At 35.8% G+C, this 17440-nt stretch overlaps 2 long non-coding RNA genes and 1 other non-coding gene across 3 annotated transcripts; 2 read left to right on the top strand and 1 right to left on the bottom strand.

Moving 5' to 3' along the window:
* Positions 1 to 7382: 7382 nt before the first annotated feature.
* On the top strand, positions 7383 to 9059 carry LOC126055594 (uncharacterized). Its single transcript, XR_010277056.1, has 3 exons — positions 7383 to 7884; positions 8098 to 8190; positions 8818 to 9059. It is a non-coding gene; the product is annotated as an uncharacterized LOC126055594 (long non-coding RNA).
* LOC126055600 (uncharacterized) lies at positions 8517 to 9842 on the bottom strand. The gene is made up of 3 exons (XR_007511559.2): positions 9704 to 9842; positions 9271 to 9432; positions 8517 to 8631 (listed from the first exon to the last, which is right to left on the bottom strand). It is a non-coding gene; the product is annotated as an uncharacterized LOC126055600 (long non-coding RNA).
* A 2568-nt stretch (positions 9843 to 12410) lies between these two features.
* On the top strand, positions 12411 to 12482 carry Trnad-guc (transfer RNA aspartic acid (anticodon GUC)). The gene has a single exon. It is a non-coding gene; the product is annotated as a tRNA-Asp (tRNA).
* The last annotated feature ends 4958 nt before the right edge of the window (positions 12483 to 17440 follow it).

Genomic DNA, 17440 nt, shown 5'->3' with positions numbered 1-17440 from the left:
GGTCAAACGCAGTTCTATGCATCGTCGGAGCATGTCATGTGGTAGTGTGTGATGACCACAGAGCCCATTATATAGGGTGTTTGGCAAAGCACCTCAGCTTCAAAGCGAGTTCACGCTTAAACTGAACTGTCAATTCGACAGTTACACCTAGAAATTGAATACCTAAGTTCATATAATGTGTATTTATATGAATATATGTAGCTATTGTAATTTAGCAGTTATGTTAGCACCCATAACACAAGTTGATTAATAACTTAGCATGGGGCTAACCGACCGTGTGTGAAAAAGTATCCCCACATTATATACAGGAATATAAGTAGATAGATCACTGACAGATAGTTTAAGATATTTTTGAAAAATTCTTATGTGTGATTGTATTTGGTATTTATGTATCGACGAAATTGTACTGTGTAACGTGCAAGCTAGTAATTAACAGAAGTAATAATTTTAATTGAACATTAACAGAAATAATAACCTTCATACATATCCCTGAATATAAAGAGCATATTTTATGATTAACAAGCCTTGATTTCGCGTTGTGCTTAATCATATATTTTACATTACACGTGCCACGTGCAAGCTCTCAGTAGGCACTCAGTAATCTTCAGCTCAGTTTCATCCATCACAACAGAGGAAAATTTCCAACAGTAAGTACATTATCCTCTTAATTCTTCAGAGCGTTAATCTCTCAGCTCCCACACAAAGCCGTTAATAATTTGAATATTCAAATATCGAAAATCCCCCAATAAAGATAAACTAAGTCAGAATCCTTTCAACTGGGAACAGTAGATAGAATTCTGTGTGTATGACAGTTCATATTCTCCACGGCATTTCGGAACTCAATAAGGTATTTCTGCGAAGAAAACTGTCGCCAAGTTATTTCAGTCACGGATTTACGGCTTCGTGGAGTAAGACAAACGGCTCGTAGCATGTTCGCAAGCAAATTTTGCGGGAAACAGAGAAAAAAGGAAATCATAGGTACGTGCCGCGTTGATTTTAGACGTGCGCCCTCAAAGAGATGTCGCTGACAATTGAGGGACGGTGTGTGACAAATGGCGGGAAGAGTTTGAATTTGGAATTTTTTTGTTTGTTTTTTTTTTTGTTTGCAGTTTAAGGTGCTTTGTCACTGGCACTTTTGAGTGATGTTCAATCATTTTTGGGATTATTTAGCTATTCTTTTAAGCACATAAGAACTCGTAAAAATAACTAACGAATATCATAATATTGTTTATTTATGTATTCTTATCTAAAAAGCCTCATCTTACCGAGGCCATAAAGCCTTTTAAAATGAATGAGAACTAAGTTGATTTCAATTGATAAAATTTGGATACATTGAGGACAAATCAATGCATGCCATTCGCAAGTATGTATTATGTAAAACAGTACCTAATAAACAACCCAAGACCTTTGCAAACTGATAAAATTATACCGTAGTGAACAAGAAACACCCACACTTAGTAACACGACCAGAATAATAAATCGCGAGCGAAATTCTCATTTTGCGCAAAAATTCTAGATTGAAAGAAAAAAGTATTGTACCTATTTATAATACAAATTGAAATTGATTAAGTAAGGCTGTCTCTGGGGCGTACGGTGTCACTCACAGCCAAAATTATTATAAGAAAAAAAAATCCTCTACGTATTATTTTTTGTACAAATAATTTTATTTAATCAAGTTTCTGGCTGGCTGTTACACCTTCGCGTGACTTGTAGAAAAGGGGTAGTTCATTGTCTATATTTCAGATCCTAGATTATTATTTTTTGTTTTCTGAGCAGATTGATTGAAAATTGAAAAAGCGTGGTTTTTAACTATTACAGAATAAATAATATGTAGGTAATAACTTCTTTAATGTCTTCATCATCGACCTACTTCTCTAAGTCACTTCTTAGCACAGGTTGACAGGTCTATTTGTATACAGTGAAGGCATAATTTCAATTCAATAATATTATATTAGCACTTGCTTCGTGACCGTGTAACATTCTAAAGAAGAGCGAAAGAAGAGACGAACATTCTAATAAGAAGAACTGTAGAAGTTGTAAATCACAATATTACACAACTGTGTGACAGACGGCCAAGTTTTATTGAATAAACTCGTTAGGCGTTTGTTGGAAACAATTTTTTTTCGAAACGTTCAAATTACAATTTAATTTATTTCTCTTTGTCTTATTTTCTTTTTGTGATGGTAACAGGAAGTTGAGTAAAAACGTATAATGTCTAATTGTTTTTTTCTACTTTTTTGCTTAATTACTTTTGAGGGGAGAGTGGGAAATGTAGCTTTTAATAATTATTTTTGGATTTCTGCTGAACAAATGAAGTTCACATTTCAATGGAAATAATGACGCGTGTCACATTACGCTGACTTAATAAAGGCGTGTTCAGACGAGGCGTTTTTATAATTTAGATTGCGCGTTTCAGACAAGGTTTGACGCGCGATGTAATCTTAGTCGGCCGCGGGCAAATTTGATTAGGAAAGATCAAACGCGTCTTAAATTCGGGAGAATTTACTCATTTTGAAGCCGTATTACAGTTTGGTGGGAATTTAAGTACTTTTGTAGCGTGGTCTGATTCTAATCGTAAAATCTTGATGTCAGTATTTTGCCTAAGAGACAAAAACTTATCAATATTTTTTTGTATTCTTATTATAAAACTGGAAAAATAATTTGCACAAATTTGGTATGGACTTTGACATAGGAATTAATTGAAATGTATGCTGGAATTCGTTTACATTTCATATTTTTTTCGTATTTTTACAAAATGATGACACATGTTATATTTACGCTACTTTACGAATGACGTTTCATTTATTTGCAAATGTCACTCAGACCGAGTTTTGACATTTAATGCTGGTTAACATTGCATAAAATGCTAAAAGCTTGAAAAGTGTTAATATATAGTTTTAACTCAAAATCCCATTTTTACTATTTATTCCATTATTTTCGCCAACTAACTTAATAAAAAAAAAAACTAAAAAAAAGTAATTATTAATCTAATTAACTTGTCTCTATGACATACGACATTTGAGAATCGTTAAAAGAGAAAACCTTTCGAATTAAAAGTTGGCAATCTCAATTCCATGTCACGCGTAAATCGGCCAGACATCCAATCTTAGAATCGTTATATGGAGCTTACACATAACAGTTGGTATACAGTAGGTTTGATTGAAACAATTGCTTTGTGAAAGGTGAAACTGCAATGCATGGTGCGGTGGAGTTCTTCCGTGTTTCGGAAAGCTCGATGAACTGCAGGTCCCGGCTGTGATTCGCACATCTTTGGCAGTCGTTACGGGTAGTCAGAAGCCAGGAAGTCTGACACCAATCTTACCAAGGGTTATTGAGTTTCTGGGTTAAGAAGGTCAGAAGAGGTCGCTCCTTGTAAAACAGTGGTGTTCAGCTACATCCGCTTAGATTGGAAGCCGACCTCAACATAGTTGGGAAAAGGCTAGGCAGATGAATTAGACTTTAAGTCGACTCCAACATAGTTAGGAAAAGAGAATGCAAATGAATGAAAGGGCTTTTATGTCTTCAACTATTTTCATCTAGAAAATTTTAGGTATAATGTTTCCTAAAGCTCCCCATTTCACTTCTCCTACTGCAAAAAATTCACAATGTCACCGAAAAATTGAAAAAATAAATTGATCGTGCGTAAGTCGCGCGTAAAGTGAGAGCAATCGCTTAGAAGGAACGCGATTACGTCACCCTGAGCTTTGATAGAACGATGGGCTATGGTCTTAGATCATTTAAACAACTGGACCTGCCATGAACACAGATCAAACAGTTGACAACTGTCGATACAAAGATGATGAGAAAAGTACAAACTACGCGGTGTCGAGCGGAATATCTGCCAGTGTGAAAAGGCTGTTACAAGTGGGGACAGGCTATTATATAAAAAAAATATGATAAGTTCACTCATGAATTTTAGATCACATTGAAACGCACATACACAACAAACTTTTCTAACAGAACTACCTATAACTTTACGCACAAAATGTACGTATCTATACATTATGAGAAGTTATAACCAGCGGTCTCCTTTATTTGGCAGAATAGATGGCATAGCCTTAGCGTCTCCAGTTGTTCAACTGTTCTAAGGTTATGTCTGTCTAGTTCGTGGCACGCTCCCTACTAATCCGTATTGCATGGGGAATGCGATGGTGATATCGTATAAACTTCGCTTCTAGGAATAAAGGGAATGCCAGCATGTGAAGGTATGGGTATTTGAGTGGTTGCTGCGTATTTATTAAATGTATATTCCTATGTATGATGCATTACAGATTACAGCTAAGCTGTATTTCTGTGAAAAGTATTACCAGCTATGTTATAGCTAGCCAGCTATGTATATACTGAAATAATACGTACCTAGGTACCTAATATTGGCGTATGTAGTTAGTTCCTAGTATGGACTTATAATATGCACAATGACGGATCCCCTACAATTTTCTCGTTCGTACCGATTTCTACGAATTTCTTTGTCAGGAAAACAATAGATATGGTATATTACTATATTCGCCGTAAATCCGGACCTATTTTGTAAGGGGTATAATTTAGGCGATCACCAAAAATATTTTTAAGACTCTAAGCTGAGGCACCAAATAAAATAAACAACTCCAAAAAAAATAAATTGACTTTATTAAAAGGGCACTAAAGTATATAATATTATGATCCAAAAAAAATAAAATAACATCAGAAAAATCGCAAATCTCGCACAAATATTATTTTTGGTTCCCAAAATGGATTAATGGTCACCAAATTCTATCCAACTAAAAGATTAATATTACTACCAAAATCAAAGTTAGTGACGAAAACGAATCGCTGCAAAACCGACTCCACGTAGTCTTGTCTGCCCTACCCCTAGAGTGCAATTCGAGAGGCTGGCCGGCTCTGCCGGCCAGCAAGCCGAAGCTGCGGTGGTGAGCGTGAAAACCATCTGCGACGATAAGCTCGCATGGGACCGCCGGAGCCCCGCAGCGCCGGAGCCGTGACAGAAGCCATGCTTGCTGCATGTTGCGTGCTTACATTTTACTACTGAGTTACACACAAATTCATATAACAATAAATAATATAACAATTTGGGAACCCCAGTATATTAATTGGTATTTGGGAAATATTCTAGCGATCGTTAGCTTTTTTAGTCTAACAAAAATGACCAAATTAGGAGTCATGGTATTACATAATTGGTAACATCTAAGTAGTGACAATATATAATATTTGGTCTAAAGTGTATTTTAAAGGCGTCCATATATTTTTTAAGTAGTCAATAATACGAAAAAATGGTTTTACCTAATAATATTTTTGGAAACGTTATTTGGTGACCATTTATCCATTTTGGTAACCGTTTAGAATTTTTTTGGTAGTAAAATAGGTACTTTTTTGGGTGGTGTTTAAACACAAGCCTTTTGTAAGTAAGCCGTTATAGAAACAACTATACCTACTTAGCTTTGCGTAATTCTAGTACCTATCTATTTTCAACCTCCTTTCTAAAAATGAACATCAATATAAAAAAAACACATTTCAAAATTCAAATTTCGAATCATAAGCGCGGCAACTGTTGCAAATGATCAGACATTTTTTTTTAAAGCAAGGCATCTAAGCGCTGGCTGTTTATACAGCCGATTAAAAAAAGGTTATATTTGTTGGCTATCGGCGACATCCGTGCGGTGATTACACGTTCCAAAATGGCGATAAATAATTATGAAACACGTGACGCGCTCGTAATTGGTGCCTATGGCGCGTAATTGTGTGCTTTTAATAGGTCCTTACTAAGGGCTGACTGAATCGGAAGCGATGGTAATGAAAAACCTATCATTATATGTCATAATTATAGCAGGGGTTGTTTTGTTTGTTGTATAGGAAAACGTGTTGTAGGTACTTATTTGATATTGAAGTTAGAAAACCTATCGACATGGTCCCCAAAAAAATCAAGTTTATGTTGCAGGCTCTTACAATGATGCTACCAAAGGTTCAAACTCACCTATAAAAATACATGATGCCTAGTTACCTTAAACCTCCATAGCGAGCCAGCGTATTGCATACCACCATCCAACTAAATCATTAGCAACGGGAATCCTACTTGACAGTTATCTGTAAGGCAAATAATTACCTATACCATCATCATCGTCCTACTACCCTTATCACAATTTTTTATTTGGGGTCGACGCAGCATATTTTTCTTCAATACTTTTCTATCTGCCATCATCTCGAAAGCGACATTCTTTCTAGCCATGTTGAAGAATTATATCATAGGTGATCTTATCAAAATCCAGTTCAGTATAATTCCCCACATGCTTACATATATATTTGTAATATAGGCAACGCAGACAAAGTCGGCTGTATCTAATACAACAACGGACAGCCAAACTTACAGCGAAGTTTTAATTAATTTATGCATTTAGTTTGCTGTGTACTAATATTCCACTGTGACACCATTTTGTGGTGTTTATTGGGCTATGTTTGTATGTGTTACATAATATGAGTCTGTGAGTAAAATAATTGTTTCAGAATAGTTAGCACCCGCACACGGCAAAATTTTAGTCGGCCGATAGTTTGTGTGGGCTTTTTTTAACGACGTCAAAAATCATCAAATTACTCCTCCCGCTGTGGCTTAGCAGCGGTGAGGGAGTGTCAGACTCTTACTGACTAAAAGCCGTCGTATTCTGTCGTAAGCCTTTATGTACCAGGGCCGCGGTAACTCTTTCGCACAATCCTGCAGCCCCGGCAGCCTCATAAATTAATATGCGGATGAATGGTAGTAAGAACATTACAAAGATCGGGTATTAAGCCCGTGTCAGACCGACCGAAAACTTTGATTGGAATCAAGATTTTTTTTCCTAAAAGGACATTGTTGACTGTTGTGGCAACTGTCGACCAACTATTTAGTCTGCAGTATGCTGGTACTCTTATAATTATTACAGATGAACCATGGTTTCGAAATATTAATGTCCGCGAATATTTGGTGCTGTTGGAGTATTTTGTACCTATAGTTGAAATGTGATTTGTGAGCAGGGCTGAATATCGAATGACCACATAAATATAATTGGTTATGCATTCCCACTGGTTGGGGGTTTGGCTATAGCGATGCATACCACATTAGACTATGAAGTATATACATATTAACCTATTGTAAAAAGCACCATTATTACAGCTATTTCAGGTCCCCGTGCGGTCCCCTGCAGAACATAGTTATTTCTATAAAATGAACTTATTGAAAGTGTACAGGACACTTTCGTCGTGCCTATTCAACCTTTATCATATCGTCCGTCAAATCTTTGGGGGTTTTTCGAATTCAGCGTGTGCTGCGATAAACCTAAATGAAATTGGTATAGGGGCAGAAGGATGGTGCAATGCATTCTCCTTCAGTTTCATCACGTGTTTCTATGTTAGACACCATCAGCGGGCCTAGCATGACCGCCATAGAAACAGCTTTTGTCTACCGGAGAATCGACAAAATGACAGATTGAAGAAAGATTTCTATCGACCCGAGCATGGCGATGTTTGACATCGAGAAAAGAAATGTTTCTTTTCTTCGTCGACATGTGTCTATCGCGTCGAGCATGACGACTATATTTTCTCTACTTTTGACATTTGGGAGTAGATATAACTTTCTATATGAAATGTCAAATACTCTACATCTCATCGGACCTAGACAAGAGTAGACAAGAATATTATTATAATTTTAAGATCTCAAAAAGCATTTACAAAGTATGTCGGGGTCCTACCGTCGTCATGTGGTCAGTTTTTATGCTGAGAAGAATCAGTGTAAAGCTCAAAGAACGAGCTATACGAGTGTTAAGCCTCTCGACATTGAAAACGTAAATGTGCAGAGATGGTGCAGTATTTGTGCGGAATTTGTCTCCTAGGATATCTTAGGGTCTGCCTGTTCATATCAATGTAAGTACCTACCTACAGTCTATTTTATTTCGTTGTGCTTTCCAACCAAAAATATGACAAAGTTTTCGTCCTTATAGATAAGTTAAATATAGAAAGATCTATTCATTTATTATTGTTTCTAAGATTATTTTGTCTATTATGTAGGTATTGCCCTTCATTGCAAGAAAATAATTAAACAGAAGAAAAATATTTAACAAAGCTTAATTGTTGCAGGTTCTTTGTTCGGGTCCTGCTTAGGTCATTAACAACATTACTAACCACTGTTAGCAAATTTTTTAAGCAATTTGTTTTTGCAGTGAATACAAGGTTAGTATACCTAATATATTCCAACAGGTATCTGTGGAGATCAAAGGGGGAGGCCTATGTTCAGCAGTGGACGTCCGTTGGCTGAGATGATGATGATGATGATGATACCTAATATTAGATATAACCTCTATTTGAGATTGTAGATACTGAGTGCAAAATACTGAACATGCCAATGCCAATTATCCTAAATGCCTAAATGCCAATTATCCTGACAGAGTTCATAAACAATCAGTTTTCAATAGTTCTCTCATTAAGAACAAACTGCGCAGGCTATATGACTCTAGAATTGGACAGTTTTATCTGCTAAGAAAAAAATGACATTTTAAATAAACAACCATTATGATTTTAATATTCACATTCTTTATTAAATGATAACATTTCAATAATTTATAATTTGTAAACTGATGACCCAGTTGTCATTTAGCATCCTTTTTTTGTAATCTGAAACAAGAACACAAAATTAAATTAACATTCATTTTCAGGAGATTCTAGTCATGCGTTAGGGTCTTGACTCATGACATCAATAAGAATGCTGATAATGTGTCACTATCAGTATGTTATTCTTTTATTATACTGTAAAATAATTCTTGTAAAAACTCTTTACCAAACAGTTATTTCTTTTTGCAGGGTGCCTATACTACAACTCTTCCCGAAGAAAGGCAGAAAGAGAGACACACTAATGACCTTAGCGGTAGCTTACTACAAGCTGCAACTCACAGAAGAGCAACTATTATGAATATTTTTGTATATCAACAGTTCTTCAAACCATACAGACAGAATTGAGTTGCTGGGGAGTTTGTTCCACCGCTTCTGCTGCTGATTTTCAGCCTATTTTGAATAAACGACTTTATCTGTAGCCTTAATTTTATGTAAATAAACCTTTACCTCTGTGTAAATGATTGTCTCATTTTATTTTTATCTTAAGAGTTGTTGCTTATATCACACAAGCAACAAATAGGTACTATAATTATTATTGCCATAATTATACTTTGAAAACAAAGCATGAGAGTTTTGCTAGAATGAAACCAACAAGTCTGGAGAACTATTACTAGTAAATGAATATTATATAAAGACACTTACTAAAAGAATGATTCTCGTGTCAACATTGTATGCCAAGAACTCGTTCTTTTCCATATTTTTTCAGCAGCGTTTGAATACGGACCTATTCTTCTTTATCGTGGCCTTCTTTTCCCAATGGATCGGGATACTATCTTCTCTGTTTATTGGATGGGACTTCGTACGCTGTAAATAAACAGGTTTTGTAACGACGAAAGTAAAAACACTTCGGACAATAATATAGGGAAGCAAGATAACAGTGAGGAACGCATTGAACTGTGCATGGCAAAGTTTTCATCAGACAATGCCACCAATCACCATTTATTGAGATTATTAAGTTATTTTCCTTTGTTCTTTTCATCGTATGTATGGATAATTATTATGTTCGTTTGGATAAATTACACACAACTATTGGAATAATCAGTACTTTATTTATTTAATCACAAAATCTACTTACTTTTTCCTTGCCGCACGCAGTAATCACCAATATTTAAATACTTAAAATCAACAACAATAATCGTTTTTTGTAAACAAACAAACATGAACCATTTTAGTTCCACAGATAAAAAATAATTTCGATGAATACGTTTTGTTGTTACTTTGAGTTACGTGAGTTTATGTATAGGTTCATGCGTGAAAAATAGTGCATTGACACATTTTTTTTGGCTAACTAAACGTAAATTCATCGTAGAACGACCCATCACTAGCTACTTATCCGTTGCTATGGAAAGTCTTTCTCTTGATAGAAACGCGAGTCTACAGCTCGCGCCATGCTCGGGTAGAAGACATGTCGAGTGGGAAAGAAAGAGCTTTGTCGTTTCTTGGAAGAATAGAGATAGAATCGCCATGCTGAGGTGGCAGGAGGATTTGAGAAAACTCTAACACAAGGACTACCTAAGATCTTGTGATGAAGATCATGTTACACATATTTCCAGGTACACCTTAAGTTCCCAACTTAATCCTACCTACAAAAGTGATTGATCCAACTTAGAACACAGAGGACAAACATCGAAGCACTATAGCTCCCTAAGTTCAATCGTTAGCGGAACTTAAACAAAGGATGTGCAAACTTTAGTTGTTAAAAGTTCTTTTTTTTCGCCAGGAAACGGGTAGTTGGAAGTTTCTCTGTAGTCTGTTCAGTTTTATGTTTATGGGATTAAGAGGGATTTTTCTAGAGTTTGTAAGGTTGTTGAGTTTTATTTTGGAACGGTCAGAAAAAAGTTGAGCATTGATTGGCAATCGCAGTCGCGATCTTTTCACAAGAACACTACAAAATTTTTCAACATGGTTAACACGTTCATCGCGGAAGCCCATTTATGCATCTAGTTAATATGACGCAACGAGATCTATAAGTTCTCGTCGTGATCCATCAGGAATAACGCAACGAGATCCAGCAGATCTCGTACGACTCAATCACTTCAAACCCCAATAGTTTTATGAAATTTGAATAATTTTATATTTTTTTTGTATGTGTAGGTAGGAGATGATAAGACCTTTCAGTAGGTTTTCACCGCCTCAAGTTATGTCGAAAACAATAATGAAAAATTTACAAAATAGAAAAACGAGAACTTTTGGATCTCGTTCTGCACTAGATAGCAAGAAAATGCGAGTACTTTTAGATCTCGTTTTGCAGATATTGCATAGTATCGATAAAAAAATAGTGATGAGAAACAATAAGACCAACAACATTATCGATAAAATTAATCATTTATTATAATACTATAGTGTAAGGCATTAGAAACTAATAAACTGTTCAGTGCAAAAAATGACAATGTTTTTCATTAACATGGAAGAGACATAGTTTTTTCACACTTCACACAGAAACCTTTTACCTGTTTTGTCTTTTTATCAGCTTCCTTGCTAGTCATTGTTTTTCGTGCCTTTTCATAGCAACTCACACAACGTCTCTTCTTGGTATTCACTATATATTTGTGTTCAGTGGTCACTTCCGGATTATAGCGTAATTGATATGCACACATCGAAAGTTGACACGACACTAATTATTTTCTTGTGAGGATTCGCACGAGATCGCTACGAGATCCTTTAGTTCTCGTTCCGCGCTAGATGCAAAATTTTACTATTTGGTCGCAACGAGACCTATTAGATCTCGTACGTTTTTATTCATAAAAATACTACATCCAATGTACCTAATGTGAACAAAAATATTTGTCTCACTCTATCAGTAAAGAAACATACAGAAATATCATTTGCCGAAATGAGATGGACATAGGATTTCACTTGCGCGATACTAAAACGTCACAAACGAGAACTAAAAGGTCTCGTTCCGCGTTGAACGTGTTAAACAATGATGATTTTTATGACAATGTATCGTGATTAATTAATAAGTCTTAAAAACGTCATCTCTATCATCAAAGAATTCTTCATCTTCTCCACTAGTTCCCAAACTACCTAATTAAATAAATGTCCTTGTCAATTTTCTCCTTTTTCTATCCACTATCTTGATCTCCATAATCGAAAAGGGTGTCTTCCTTTTTAATATTCGTCAACGCTACATATAAACTTAAAACTGTTCCCATTTACACACACAGAGACTAAAAATATTCATCCCAAAATATTGCATCAATACCATACAGTCTAAAAAACATGTACCACGCGCGGTGTGCATGAAATTGTTGTATAATGAAACCGGCACCCGAGGGATGTCCCCGAAATACGGGACGTGTTGTCACCGCGTTGATTGAATTTGTCACGCCAAAGAGTACATGCGTGTCACTAGAAAATTTGTCGAAATGAAACATTTTTCACAGTACCCGTCTGTCTAGGGATGCCCCGTCAACGTTTTTGGCGGACCGTAATTGGAGGTGCGAATTGAAGTATGTATGTTTTGGACGTTGTTGGTTTAATGAGTTTTTTTAGGTATTTTTTGGTCTTCTAATATCCGTTTTGGTGTTAGAAATATGGATGCACGTTTTACTTTTTGACTTGAGATTGTTCTGCTCTACCAAAACTGAAAATTAAAGACCATTTTGAATTACTTGTGAACTTTTGAACTTTCTTTAGTAATTTACTTTATATTTTTTTCCATTAATATTTTAGAAAATTTTTGTAAATAAATAATATTGTCGTCCTACTTTTTTTAATTATAAGTCTTGTTAATAGACACTACGACATATACCTACGTTAATTTAACAGCAAATAACACATCTTCGGTAGTATAGTGGTAAGTATCCCCGCCTGTCACGCGGGAGACCGGGGTTCGATTCCCCGCCGGAGAGAATCTTTTTGCGATTTCTAGCAGTGCCAAAATTTTTCACACTTTTTTTTAAATTAATGGATATTTCATTTTTTATACAATGACGTAACTATGTATGTGTATATAATTAGCTATACTTTACCGAAATTTAAAAAAAATGTTTTTTTTTATGCCACTTTTAATATTATGTTTTCGTTAACTAAATGGTCTACGCATGATGTGGATTTGAATATTTTGTATGTATAAAGTTTGTATTTCTCGTTAGAATTCCTACTAAAATGAATAAATATAACTATTAGTTTTATCTCAATTTACACAGAAAAAAAACATATTTACCTATAAAAAAAACCCTGTATCAATGATCAGCCGCGACCCTCGTTCACCACACCATGGTAACTCGTTACAGGCAATTTCGAGGAGTGCTTTCGTTTGTCAGTTTTCCATTCGTCCATATTGGATGGGAGACAGCTTAATATTTGAACTACCTATACTGTGAGTATCGTTAACAAGAGTAATAGTTACGATATTTTGGGTCTGTTGGTTTGGTATGTTTTAAATGTTTGATAGTTTTGTTTTGTTGGTGGTGAAATAGTGAAGTAAATCACTTTACTACTTCACCACCTTTTGTTATATCGGGTGTGTCGTTCACAATCACATTAAATTAAATACGTTAATATACTGGTCAATATATGTCGATTAACACAAAGAAAAAAGAAAAATACGTAAAAATAAAAAAATATTTTTTTCAAACAAAGTAAATAGAATAAAAATGTGCGAGAATTAGAACACCATATAAGAGTCAGTCATGACAAACAACTGAAATTTTCCCTTGAAAACTGACAGCTGTCAACTGGTCAAAACATTCGATACTCCTAACTTTATCTCTGCTTTACACATGATGTTGTAAATTATGAAAACGGAAAATAACTCCTGTGGCTAAACCACTGAATGGATTAGGTTATTTTTTTTACAATTCGCCATAGAATAGCATAAAGTATATGTGATACGATTTAATGTGATTAGGTACGACACACCCGATATAACAATCGTTTATTACATATGTATCGTTTATTTCCGGGTAAGCCATCAGTATAGTCGGAGCAGCTGAGTACCAGTATTTTAAGAGAGGCTGCCAATCTGACCTCCTCAAAACAGTTGCCCGACCAATAAAATACACCTTGGTAAGACAGGTTGTCAGATTTAAAACTTGTTGAAAAAATATTTCAGTCTTAGATAGCCCGTTCATCGAGGTAAGCTACAGACAATTTTATACCTACTCTATCCGGAGTAGTTCTACCAGAATCAGAACTCATCATCATCATCAGCCTATCGCAGTCCACTGCTGGAAATTGGCCTCTCCAAGTGCACGCCTCTGAGATCGATTTTCGGCTTCTCGCATCCAGCTCCTGCCAGCCGTCTTGCATCAGAACTACATACTTACATATCTCTACTTCTTCTGAAGTTTGAGCCACAACACAGGAGTCGACGTTCATCGACCTATCCACGATAAACTTAATTCTTGCCACTTAGCATTCACCGTCCCTACAAATCGGTAGTTGTGCAAAATTATGGAAACTATCCGACATTACAACATAATAATTTGGAACTAAAACCAATATCCTATGGAAACTTGTGCGAGGGGACGTGTCGAACAGTTTATGGCTCGAGGCGAGGAGGTTGAGTGTGTGCATAATACACAACTGGCGACCATAGCACTTTCCTAGGCTTGAGGGTTAGACTGGGAGTTGGGCTTTTATTTTATTGCTTAACGTAGACATACCTATAGGTATTATGAGACTTTTTGTTGTCACTGAACATTGTGAGTTGCTGCGCATAAGCAAATAGGTGTCAGCTCAAGGGTATGGCCACATGCGCTTACCTGTCTCCGGAATTTAGTTGCGCATCGTTATTGAGTTTGGAGAGTATTGTATCATTACTTACTCTAGGATCTCAAGTCTGACATTAGTATTGCAAAACAATTTTCAATTTAGCTTTTTTCAAACATCCTGGATTTAGCAGATTGACCTTTATATGGACATTTCCTATATACGTAAAATGTATTAGTGTTATGTCTTAGTCAGTCATGGTGTAATAAATAACGATAAAATAAAACACAACGAGAGTCACCAATAACTTGTTGAAAAGTTTCTATATAGTAAAAGGAAAACATAAACCACTAAATTGTTAGCTGCTTCAAAAAACCTCTACATCAAAACGCGGTTTACAATTCGGCTCCCATCTCCCAGCCCACACCAACCAAGTAGGACTTAAAGGCTAAGTCTAGGCACAAACTTGTACACGGACCGTCCAGGACAGCTGTCGAAGTTGCACAATGTCACAATTCCGACTGTACTTCATTAGTGTGTATCAGGACTTAGTTTAATAACTCCTACCTGGAGAGTTAATTTGAATTCCTTGTGTGATTTCATGCGCGGTTACACTTTAGGTGTGATATATGTATAGTTTGGGGGTTTCTTGGAGTATGTTGGTGTGTTTATTCTTATTGGTGATTATTACTTGGGTAAATATTACATCATCGATTAAGATTTTTATTGTGGGCGACGGTTTTTAGTCTATCTTATGGAAATGTCTACGCTTTTTCAGACGTAGATTATTCATTTATGCTACTGCTTCTACTGACATTACTAGAACCAATAGTTGTCAATTGTTTGCGGTCGTGAGACAACGCCCGTGCTATCCTCAAACTGAGCTGAAAATCTGCCAGTGTGAAAGCGTTGTGACCCGTTTGTCCATAAACTACTGTCATTACACTAAAGTAGTCGTTTTTATTTATAAAAATCGGCTGTAACTCCTCCACTGAACTCTTAGCTATAACCTTCTACTAATAACTACCTTATTACCTACTGGTACCTACCGTAAGCCTTATCACACAGCCATACGTCTAGCGAAGTAGCTTCCTAACTAAATTTGAAACACAACACCTCACATTCACCTGAGATACTATATATAGGTATAACTATAGCTAGTAGTACAGTACAGTACCATAAACTTTACGCTGTATATACAAGATGTTGTTTTAGACGTCTGTTATATTTATATATTTAGAGCAAGTGTATTTTCATCTATCAAGAAAAATACAGGACAAGTTCGAGTCAGACTAGCGCTAGACTAGCTAGAATTTTATCTTTGAAAGAGTGTCTATTATAGGGCCAAAAAATCGTCGTCAATATGGAGCAAAAAAAAAGCAAAAAAATTATACGTTGATTGTATGGTAACACCCAAAATATTTGTATTTTTTTGGGCATTTTATAGATGTTTTTCAGCTACAGCTTCGCAAACCAGTCGGACTCACTTTCGCCATTTTTTTTACCAAAGTTGCATACACACACCTTCAAGAAATACACCCCCAACAGAACAACATCTTGTACACTATAAAGTACACCTTCGGGAGCGAGACTAGTCTAAGTTATAGTCGGCAAATTGATCGGACCGACGTGTCTGCCGTGCACGTCAAATTTAGGACTATCCGCCGCCCCTTTGGGTTCAGTCTATGAAATAGTAATGGCTTTATTTGCTATCTATTTCTAGAATGTCCGGAGGGCTTGTTGTTTATATGAAGAAGAATGTTTTTGGGATGGGTTGGTTGATTAGTGAGTTCTGGAGAAGGTAGCTAGGTTGTTGCTAATGTTGTAAATGTGAAAGTACCTAATTGTGTCTGTCTTTCTGTCTGTTGTGGAAATTTCACTGGAAAACCACTAATGAACTGATTCGAATAGGTTTAAATAGCTTAGAGCCTGAAAAAGCATATATTTCACGCGTACGACAGTAACACACATACAAAAATGGCGATTTATGATCCATTGATGTCAACTTACTAGCTTATTATGAAATACTTTAAAATTCTAAGGTTTCGTTTAAAAATTAGAGCAAATTATATAGACCCACCATGAACCAACTTTATTCAATAAGAAAAGCTATAACCTTCTTTTATATCGTCGTAAGCTCCATAGACATCAAAAAACTCCTTACAAAGTCTAAACAGGCTTGTTAAAGATGTAATTAAAACCGTTTTTGTCTCCAAACAGAAAGTTAATTAGCTATTAACACGATCGACAATTGTCTACAAGAAAGTAGTACCCGCAGACTGCAAACTAAATAGTCGGTCGACAGTTGGGTCGATCGTCGGAAAAAATATTTTATTGATGGAGCCGCGATTAGGCCATATCGAATAAAAACTGTAATTATTTCGCCTATTAGTAATGTAATGTTAACGCTTTGTACACGTATTTTTATATTCTCTCACAAACAAATAACCATGATGATACAACATGATCGATTTTGTGTTACGTCACTTCTAAGTATGTAGGTACAAATCTTAGATTTTACATAGACGTGACGTTACAAGCCCCCAGTCTCAATCTTTGTTGCGATATATCTTGGTAAATTTTAAATGTTTTGTTAAAATAAAAATATGTGTCCAATATTATTTGCCAATCTAAAAATATGTGGACTAATTAGAATCACATTTTTTCTGCCGTATCGTCACGCGTATTTTATTTAGTCAAAGTTTTTCGTCAGCCATACACCCGATAGTTGTTATAAGCGTACTACCATTCATTTCCATACTCATTTGTGAGCCCAAACAAACTATCGGCCGACTAAAAGTTTGCAGTGTGAGGTTACAAAGTGTTCAATTACACTGAACGGCTTGCAGGATTCTTAACGAGAAGTTAAGTAAAAAAGCGTAATTACTGCTCTTGTTCTCAAAACGTTTATTGAATTGAAACCGTAGTAAATGAAAACTAATGGGACTCTTTGAATCTGTTTGGATTCTAAGTTTTTTTAGTTAAGTGGCTCGTTATCGGGGGTTGCCGAGAGCTCACTTAAGTACGTAGAAACTGATGTGACTAAAAGTGTGCAGTGCCATCATCTGCCTAGCCTTTTTTCCCATCTATATTATGGTCGGCTTCCAGTCTAACTGCAGCTGAGTACCAGTACGAGGATTCTAATACAAGATTT

This window comes from Helicoverpa armigera, chromosome 2 (assembly GCF_030705265.1).
Source record: "Helicoverpa armigera isolate CAAS_96S chromosome 2, ASM3070526v1, whole genome shotgun sequence".
NCBI lineage: Eukaryota > Metazoa > Arthropoda > Insecta > Lepidoptera > Noctuidae > Helicoverpa > Helicoverpa armigera.
The sequence above is the reverse complement of the archived record's forward strand: the minus strand, read 5'-3'. Positions and strand labels throughout refer to the sequence as shown.